Below are 11,474 nucleotides of genomic sequence, written 5' to 3' on the forward strand. Positions count from 1 at the left end.
TTGTTTTATTAACGTTTGTTTTCGTTTTTTGATTTTGTTGTTTGTCTTGTCCGCTTGTCACATAAACTGCAAACCTCTACAGTTTCCCAAAGTTGCATTATTGATTTCAGTATATAACTAATGGCAGGTAACAGTGGCTTTCTAAGGTGTTATATAAGGATTTATTGAGTATCATTAATTGAACGCTGATAGTTGTTTTGACTTCGCCGCTTTGTATTGTTGTTTTTGTTTACTAGTTACCGAAGAATCTCATTACAGAGAAGTCCCAACTGCTTTGAATTAAGTCCAGTAGAAGAACAGTCAATTTATTCGGTTTGAGTTTTATCTGATGCTCTTTTGATCAATAGTGGTTTACAAAATAGGTATTGAGCTTGACCGTTTATAATGCTTTCTTTTATTTTGTGATTTCATATTTTTTCGTAGTCTTTTTTGAATGATATGCATCCGTAGTATCACCAGCTAAAGAAAGTATCGAGCATGAAGACTCAGACTCAAATAAAACATAAAATATTCACTGTCTATTAATAGAATGAACTCAATTCTGATTGGACAAAAATGTAAATAAAAAGTATAAATACGAAATGCATAACACGAAATATTCATTCGTTCTTCAATTGATTCTTGTGAAACTTAGTGCTATTTTCCATCCTCAGAACTTGTGAAATTTTTTTATCTTAGCAGAATACCGGACGCTTGCGAACCTAAATACTTAAGAAAATATTTGAAAAGGAAACACAAAAAACTGCACACGGAACCTAACTATTAGTAGGAAACTCCTATTAGAATAGCTTTGCAGAGAATCACCATATGGCGACAGAGATCAAGAGCGTCATTTTGCAACACTAAAGAAACGCAATCAGAGAAAAATTATCACAGCTGAAGCTTCATAAAAAAACAATTGTCTTAAAATTCATGTTTATCTCAAACTAATGTTTATTCTTTTGGGAAATTTATCACACAAAAACAAGCAAATTCTGGATGCCGTTTTACAACTCCCCAATATCAAAATTGTTCCACCGATCTCCAAGAGGTATGGAATAATCATCATCAAAAATAAATCAAACTCAACAAAACTTAAACTCCCAGAAGGTGATATACACGAACTCATAAAAGCTAATACAGGAAAAACCAAATTAATCACCTCACATAAACCAATACGCTAGACCTGCCCACTTTGTCGATTGAAAACAAACGGAAAAGATCAACAGGAGAATTGTTCTTTTCACTCATAAAATGCAACAACAGATATGGCCGCGCCGCACGCTCCACACGTATCGCTCAAACGTTTTGCCGGGCTACCCAACGACAACTGGGACCAATTTGAAGGTCTTTTGAGAGCAAGCATAGCAGTTGCCAGAATTCCGGCGGATCATAACCAACAAGCCCGATACCTACATTTACACCTCGACGGAAACGCATTAAACTATTATCTACGCTCACCAGAAAACACACGAAACGCCCTTGATGACGCATTAGAACAGTTACGCAACCGCTACTCAGGTCCAGACCATCGGCGTAATTTTGAGTTAGATTTACAGAGCAGAAAATTTGATCCCGCGAAGGAACAACCAGACGATTTTCTAACTGACTTACAGCGGCTTGCTAACTTAGCAATCGTCGATGACGTTGGTGCCAGAATTGACCGCAATGACGAGCGGACAAGAAGAATCCGAGAACAATTTATACAGGGAATGCCCTTTAAATACAAAAAAGTTCTTCTCAGAGAATTGGACAATGTCGGAGTAAGAGACTTATGCTCTATAGTCAAAAGACGACTTCGAATAGACCAATTAAACCCAGAGCCAGCACACACCATAGCCTTCAACTCACTAACAAGCTCCCAAAACTCTGCTTTTAACCAAGCGGTCGAAAATATAATGGCAGCAGGAATAGCTTCAATTCAGGCATCAGTCTCACAAACACCACCACCAAGATGGCTGAACACCACCCAGAATAAATTTAACAAGCCTTTCACAAACTACAACAGAAATAACACAGCATACAGAACGCCAAACCAAAATAGAACTTCTCAGTTTATCAAAACCGCCCTTTCTATCGAGGTAGAGGAAGAGGTACAAACGCGATAAGCAGATACAACAACCAAAGTCAACAATACAACCAGCGACAACGATCTCCCACGCCAATGCGAACTTTTTGCAGGATATGCGCAAGCAACGAGCATACCGCACGTGATTGCACTCAGAGGCAACCACCTTATCGCGACCCAACAATGCCATTCAACCAACAGCCAAAAAACTGAATGACCTGCATGCTTTTCTACAAAAAATTTCTTACTGTACAACTAGCTATAACGAAAACGTTTTTCTAATTCCTATTCAATTAGGCTCAATTACAATGAAAGCCATAGCTGACACTGGAGCATTTAGTAGCGCTATGTCACAAAAACATTTTAATAAAATCTACAATCATCTAACGCAAAAACCTATAAAAAAGGCACCACCGGAAATTACCGTCTCCACAGCGTTTATGCATCAGTATCAAATCTTATTCACGGCAAATTTAACATTCAAAATTGGCCATTTAGAACTCACAGAGGACTTTATGGTTTTTGAGAAACTCTCCGGCATATTACTTGGATTCCCCTTTTTCCGCAAAATTGAAATAACAATCGACGCCCACAACCGCTATCTACATTTCCCTGAATTCACATTTCAGCTGAATTTGATGCAGACGGCAGGCTCAAAAACATCGAAACGATTCAATAGTAAGCGCAAAATTTATCTTAAAACAACCAATCGAGTTATAATTAACCCCGGCGAACAGAAAATGATTGAACTCATGCCCTATCAACCATTAGAAGCGGATCACCAAATTGGAATAGTAGAGCCTACAACAAAACTCGAAAACATAGGAGTACGATAAACAAAATGCTAAAGAACAAACCAATTCAACTAATGGCGATCAACACAACGGAAGTACCAATCACAATAGAAAGAAACACACTACCTGCAACCTTCACGATAATCACACCCGAACAAGCTCGCCATCTTATCCCATTAGAGCCCAAGTTGCTGGAAACAGATAATTTGTCAAAGACAACAAAAACCATATCGAAACATATTGAGAAAGTAGCGAAGGGCCAGCTAAATCACATCACAATTAACCACAACGCAAAATATTGGTTTCCAACCCCAGAGACAACTGAAGATCCATCCAAACTCACAGGACTAGAAAAACGGATTCACGAAGAACTCATTCGCTTCAAGAAGAGAGAGTCCATTCACCCACTGGATAATGTAGAGGACCGAAAAACATTCTTGGAATCCTTTAATTGGCACGGAAGTGTCCTAACAGACGACGAAAAGAAGAAGACAGAGGATCTCTTATTGGAATTCAACGATATATTTACAAGACATCGCCTTGACATTGGCTACACCTCATAATTCTCAGTAAAACTGACGCCTGATACTGATAGACCAGTATATTCAAAAACCCAAAGAGTTTCCATCCACTTCAAAGACGATCTCCTAGTAGAACTCGCCTTATTACAATACTACGGCGTGATTACAACGTTGCCATTCATTAGATATTCATCACCAATCTTCGCAAAAAGAAAACCGAATGGAAAACTACGAATATTAATAGATCTGCGTAAAATCAACCACTTGATTCGAAATGACTATAACAACAACAATTTCCCAATAGCAACACTGGCTGACGCAGGAAGCCATCTTGCAGGCAAAAAGCTCTTTTGCAAAATGGACGGAGCCACGGATACTACTCCGTGCCAATGGCCGACGAGCAATCTATCCAACTGCTCGCTTTCAATTTTGCATCGCGAACTTACGCATTTAAAAGATTAGCACAAGGACTGAGCAGAAGTGTCAGCGCATTCAGCTCCTCCATGCGACAGAATCTTGACCCCGTAATTACCGCAGACAAATGTTTTCAATATGTAGACGAAATTGGAGTAGGTGCTCATGATCTCCCAGATATGCTGGAAAAACTATCAGCAGTCTTCACGTGCATCAGAGAATCAGGAATGAAGCTAGCTACAGATAAATGCGCCTTTGGTTTGAAGGAACTTCAGTTCTTGGGGAACACGATAACTTCAGAGGGTTTGACCCCCATCAAACAGAAAATCGTGACGCTCCTCAGAACATTCAAGATGCCGAAAAATGTTAAGCAAACAAAAAGAATGATCGGTGTCTTCACTTTTTACAAAGCTTTTATACCAGAGCTCGGAGAAAAGCTGCTTCCTTTTTATAGATTACTCAAGAAAGAAACAGACTTTGAAATAAACGAGGAGCACAACCTAATGTTAAAGAAACTGACACAAGATCTACAATCAGCCTGTGAAATATCACTAAGGCAACCGATGACCAATAGACAATATGTCATTATGGCCGATGCATCATTCTATGCTGCCGGATTTGTATTAATGATCGAGGATTACACCCAAACTACAAACGGAGCGTCTGAACACAAAATTTATGCACCTGTAAGTTTCGGCTCACGTATTTTCAAACCGAATCAATTCAAGATGTCAATCTACGCGAAAGAATTTATTGCCGTTCATTTTGCCCTTGATGTGTTTGCAAACATCCTTTGGGGATGCGAGAAACCAGTACTAGTCCTGACAGACAACAGAGCTGTCACCAGATTCTTTCAAACAAAGATCATCCCAACAACGCTGTGGAACGCATTAGATCACGTATAGAGTTTTGACATAATACTAGGACATATCCCCGGAAAATCCAACCTTGCAGCAGATTACCTCTCAAGGATACACATAAACCCGAAGGAAAAACTCACACTTCGCATCAACTCGAAGACACCAATCAGTGAAGTGCAAATTGACACTACTGCCGAAGTCCCGAACAACTCAGTTAATATACTCCTGCACGAAACATACAAGGAAAATACTAGGAAACACTATCATTTTCAGACCGTCATTGAAACAGACCGAACAGAAATCATTGAGGAGGTTCATATTCAACAAATAAAACCGGCGCAGCTCCAGGCAATACACAAACACAATCCAATGGACGACTTTGATACAACCGGTCACTCGCCATTGAATCTAAGAGCCGAACAACAAAGAGACTCAGACATCAAAAGAGTTATCCTTTGGTTCGAAACAGGCCCACCAACAACCGCCCAATATCTCTCAGCAGACTTGAAAAAGTACCTGAAACAATACCCAAGACTCGCTATGTTTGACGGAGTGCTACACAGGAAGTTCTACAATCATACAGGCAACAGCTTCATCAAACAATACTTGCAAATCTTCCAATACTTCCAATTCACTTGCAAAAAGAAGTACTCTTCCGCATCCACAACAGTGTCTGGAGCGGACATAAAGGTGTGTCGCGTACCATAGCCGAATTTCGGAAGCGGTTCTATTTCCCCAATTTCACCGAAACACTAACTGACTACATCAGAAACTGCGTGACTTGTTTACAAACGAAACCTAGTCCCACAGCAGCTCTGAGATCACCTTTACAACCAATGTCTTCCTTACAAAATTTTCCATCAGATGTACTCCTCATCGACCTTGTCGGAAAGATGCACCTTTCACCGTACACCTTCAAATTATCCGGGATAGATGTCTTCTCGAAATACTTATTCGCAATACCTCTGATGAAAGGTGACGCCGACATTGTAGCCCGAGCGCTTATTTCCATCTTCCTGAAATATTCATACATTCCATCACAGATAATCTGCGATCTAGGGACAGCCTTTACGTCACATTTAATGAGCGAACTCGCCACAATTCTTGAGATCAAACTCAAACACTGCACATTGAAACACGCACAAACAATTGGATTACTCGAAAGAAACCACGCCCCACTCAAACAAATTCTGCGAATCAATGAAAACTAAACGTCTTCCGACTGGCATAGATACGTTGATATTGCAGTATTCATACACAACACTACCTACGCTCCAGCAATAGGGTGTACGCCATCAGACGTATTTCACGGACGCACACCAGTCAACTCACTCGACCTACGCTTTCAAAACACACGTCTTTAGCAACACAAGCCAAAAACGGATTGCATAAAGGAAATCCAGGGTAAAACAACTGAGCTATTCGCTTCCGTGAAAGAAAATCTTATTCATTCATACCTCAAATACAAGAAATATTACGACAGGAAAGCCAATGCATCTCTTCTGAAAGAACAAACTTATTGCCTCATTTTGGACCCAAAATGTACAACACATATCGCAACTATGAACAAACAACAGAGCAGATGGATTCCTATGTACCGAGTGGAAAAGAGACTCACAAATGCCAACTATATTGTGCGGAAAATTAACACAAACTATACACAATGTGTCCACAGAATGCGATTGCGACCAATAAAACCACAATATGAAATCCAAGACTTAGAATCAATCGACCCTCGAAATTTTGAGGCCGATCCCTCAATCCCTGAAGAGGAACGAGAACCCCAGTTCTTCGATAACCAGATCGAGAAACACATCAACCAAGAAGCAATGACTCTACCAGAACAGTGCCAGAAACCAGATCAATCAGTTTCAATCAAAATGTACAAACGGCGAGCTTCTCAGCACAAGAACCGCCAACAAACCATCAACAAATACAACAGGAAACTATATACGACAAAATTACATTCTTTGTGGAACGCTCAGTGCCGTCTGAAGAAAGAGAAACACCAGAAACAATAGATGTGGGAGACTACGTCTTTTCTGCAAACAGTAATTTACCTCAAACAGATACCCGATTTGGCTCACAAAGATTTGGCCCTACAACCTGAGACGAAGCAACCACCTTGCATTGGCAAGAGAAAATTCAGTATATAACAGCCTACAAGTTTCCGAAGAAGATCCGCAAGTGAAAGTGATCACTTACTTCCCACTCAGTCGTTACCCTGACCCTGACCTCTCCATGGCTTTCAGTGATGAAAAAAATGGCGATTTAGAAACTAGCGCTAGTGACACCGAGTCCTCGCTTGAGTTCTATTTCTAAATAGCCTCGGGAAAGATCGATGATACCTTCAATTCTGCGGAAACCAACACTTCAATGCCCAAAACAATGATGCAACTGAACAAACACAAGGAATGGAAGATGGAAACAGCTTGCCTGAGACAGATTCTCTACGAAATCCAGCGAACGAATCAGCAGTAACCGACTCCCAAGAATATAACGAGGTAGCATCGTACGACGATCCAGCACTCGAAACAACAGAAACTGACTCAGACATTAACTTCCAAGGTCCTAGGCACTCATCGCCATTAAGGCATAGGGTACCTCCTAAAGAATTAATAGACCTAGGTCCAATTTTACCAAACAGAAGGCCGGTCAATCCACTAACTCTTCATAGGCAGCAAATTGACGGTAATCTTCATCAAACTCTGGACTACCGAACGGATACAGAAGATTCTTTACTATGACGTCATTACTTTACTGCTCCTTTCTTATTGGCTATTGTCTCGCCCTTTGTATTCACTATATAAACCACAAAAACAACTAGTAAAATCATTCTTCAACTTTACTCACTTCGAAATCAGCAGCATTCTCAACTCGAAAAAAACAACCCCATTCATAAACCATGTTCGATTACCTTCCACAACAAGCTATAGCCTGCTTCCTACTTTACTTATTGACAAATATTAAAAGCGCCTCAAGTAACCAGCCGGCAGTGGCAACTAAAGATAGCCTACTTTTTAACTTACATCAGAAAATTCTCTTAACAGAAAAATTTGTAAATACAGAAATCCTAGTCCCTTACCCAGTCTACAATAAAACAGTAGAGTCGAAATTTACAAATCTCACTCGAGAACTGGCAAGCATGTGGACTTCAAAGAATTATGGTTGCCCACTCAATTATACCAACATGACTGAATCAACATCTGGCTTACAATGGATCGCCAAACAAGCTATCATGGAAAACGAACTCGCACAGCAGGATATCGAATCCTTAAAAATAGAAATTTCACAACTCCTCCGCTCACACGCCGCAACGGATACAACTTTTTCTCGCAAACCAAGGGCAGCAGCCGCTGCAGCCGCAGCCGCTGCAGTTCTGGGAATTGGAATTGGCGCAGGAGACAAACTCCTGTGTTTTATCAGGTCGGTATTTGGCGGATGCGACAAACGGGTAAAACGAAACCAAGAAAACATCAGACAAGCCATGGCTTACCTCCAATACCTGACAGAACATGTCGAACAAATAACAACTTCACAGAACGAAAAATTCTTTGTGGTCTCGGGAAAAATTAAAGCAATAAAAGAGGCGCAGGACGAGATAATTAAAACCCAAAATAGGAACTGGGAGCTAGCAGAGGGGCAGTTCACTGCGCTCCGTCAGAATGTCCACTATATGAGAAACTGCCTACAATACCTTTATGTACGCGAACAAATAAACCAACACAGTCTTGGCTTAAGCAATATCTTTCAGACAATTCTGGCGAACATTAAAACCTACAGAGCAGCTCTGTACACCTTTAGAATTAATGTTCTGAATTCACTAACACCACTCATGAACCAGTTATTACCTATGTCGCTGGTACCTCGTCAGCAGCTCCATTAAATTCTTACAATGGTACACTTACAACAAAATGGGCTACAGGACCGATTGTCACTCGCCGTACCAATTCAAGACATTCTCTCGTATTATGAGACAAAATTGGTCACACAAGTTGAGGCAATTGAATCAGGTCTGATCCTGACACCGGCCATACCGATGGCATCAAAGAGCACAGTTATGAATGTGCTGCATGCCATTCCCATCCCCATGCCAGACGGGGATACAGGCAAAGCATTAGTTTGGCGTCTAGAAGCCAAATATATGGCCGTCTCGGACGATGGAGAAGAACTCGCGTTTATCGATGACAAAGAGCTCAAAAATTGCATTGGGTCCCAAAAATATGCAATATGCACAAAAGCCATACCTACAGAGCAGACTTATCAGTCTTGCATGGCCACACTTTTATACCACGACGACGAGCTACTTGCATTGCAACGCTGTCAATTGGATGTAATCGAATTGCCATTGACTGAAAAGGCTCGCAATCTCGGCTTCGGTCGTTGGTTAATTACGTCGGCAAGCGACGACTACACACTCATCGAGAGCGCAGGGAATGGCAGCAATCCCTTAGCAAGGATTGAGCATCCTGGATGCAGAGTTTGCATCATTACAATGGGATGTGGAAAAAAACTACGTGGACCAAACATTCATTTACGATCAGATCTTACAGCTTGCGATTCGGTACCGGCAATACGACTTGACTTCCAATTACCTGACCCAATAAGTACCATCTTTAACCCCCTACCGCCACTTGAAGAACTACCAAGTTTCTCATCAAGATCAGAAGCACAAATTCAAATTCTACATCAGATACAGCCACAATTCCAACAAATTGATTCAAGAAGAACCAGCAAACAAACGATCGAAAAGATAGCGCAACCAATTCTGGAGAAAATTCAAGCACTGAAGCCCAAGCTTGAAAACAGACTGAAAGAATTCATTCCGTGGCAGATGTCACTACTATTTGGATTCCTTTCATTCCTGATAAGTGTTTTTCTGCATCTCACATACTCACATTTATTACATAAATGGGCAAAACTACACCGCAGGTTTCCTTTCCGAATAACACACGAAGGGAGAAAGATCAAAACGAAGCGAGTGCAAGTAGTTGCAATCAATGACTATGAATATCTACAAGAGCATCCTGAACATCCACTACATAATTGTTCACCTGTTCTGCCTTTGGAAATTAAAAACGAATTTGACATCCAGCAGGACAACGATAGCACACGAGTACGTACACCGTACACCTTTTTAAGGGACTACATCAAACGACTGAAAAGATCGGAAGAGCCCACACTAACGATTGAACATATTAACAGACCTCCGCCAGTCACTTCTCAGCCAATTTACACTCATATACCAGAAAATGCACAACCAAAACTACCAACCCATTACGGGGCGTACCCAATCAGAACCATGAACACCGGAAGTGTTTAATAAGGATTAAAAAATTTCTTTATAAAAAAAACAAAATTTTTTTTTTCGCAACAAAAAATTCGAAGAAATAACGCCTAAGTCCAGAAATTTCCCCTTGGGAAGACTAATTTTGGAAAAAATTGCAAGTGTCGAAAAAAATTTTCAACTTTAAAGTGCGATATCTCGAAAGCTAGAAGAGCTACGACCCTCAAACTTTCAGCCCAAAATTCGGACTAAAAAAAAGAATAACGGATCCCCGGGCTCCTCGTGGAACCCGGCTTAAAATTTTTCCTAAGTCTTTCCTCAAAGATACCATTTCAAAATTTGAAAAAAAAACTAAAATAACAGGAAACTTAACAAAAGAAATAAAAAAAAAGAAAACCCTTACATTACAATGCTAATCTCATCAGCCTCCAAAACGCGGCTTAGTTATCAGCTCAAGCGCTAAAGAAGTTTGCGCCTAAATAATCGCAGTCCAGAATTAATATAAAAACCAACGGAAAAACACGCGAAACAGAATTAGCAACAACGGTATTCCTAATATTCGAGCAAAAACAGACCTATCAGTTTCTTTGATTTTCAAATCCAAAAGGAAAACATCAGGGACCATCAAACTCAAGTAACAAAACAACAACCAAGGAATCACTTCTAAACAACCGAGAAAAATGATAAATCAATTTACCTGCCACATAACAGAATCAAACAAAAGTAACCTTAAATAAAACGAAATCAAATACAGTTTTAACCTCACACGGGAAGCGAATGTGTGAAATGCAACACAATTCAGACCCCAAAAGTGAAAAATATACACGAATTAACAAAAAGCTAAAGCGAAAATGGAAATTTGAATTACCAACCAATCACAAGACAGGGAATTATTTTCAGAAAAGCGGAAATATTTGGGGAAATGTACTATTTCACTATTTATTCCTTGAATGCACAAAACAGACTCCAGTAGCAGCATTTACCAAATTGTATGGAAAAACAAAACTTTGAATGGCTGAACCAATTTACGAATTTTTCATAGAAATACAAAACCCAATATTTACATCCCTTAATCATTACAACGCCACAATCGACAGTTATAGAAATTCCTTTTTCTTACACAAGGAACCCCTCATCCAACTTAATATACGCCAGGAATTTATTCTAAACGAAACAGTAACAGATACCCTGTCATAATTGACTACACATCCCCCGTTTGGTCAGAAATCCAAAACTGCATAAATAACAATAACCAAAACGCCAACATTGATTTCATTTTTCACCATCCTTTAGTTATTAGCAGCCTCCCTCAACACTCACAGCATCCCGAGCCTATCCCCGACACCCCAAAATCCCCAGACTACGAAATTATTTCAGATGAGCCTTTAACCCCTTCCCCAATCGCAAGTTCCCCCTTCAGCCAACCCCCTCCCTCGCCATAGACAATCCCAAACTAAAAATCCCCAAACAGATTAATGTCCAGGTCCTCAATCCCCGAAATTTTTTCACTCGAACATTATGAAGACACTCTCCCATATTTTGATTTTATAT

The sequence above is a fragment of the Convolutriloba macropyga genome, chromosome 5 (genome assembly GCF_964194025.1).
Source record: "Convolutriloba macropyga chromosome 5, txConMacr16.3, whole genome shotgun sequence".
NCBI classification, from domain to species: Eukaryota; Metazoa; Xenacoelomorpha; order Acoela; family Convolutidae; genus Convolutriloba; species Convolutriloba macropyga.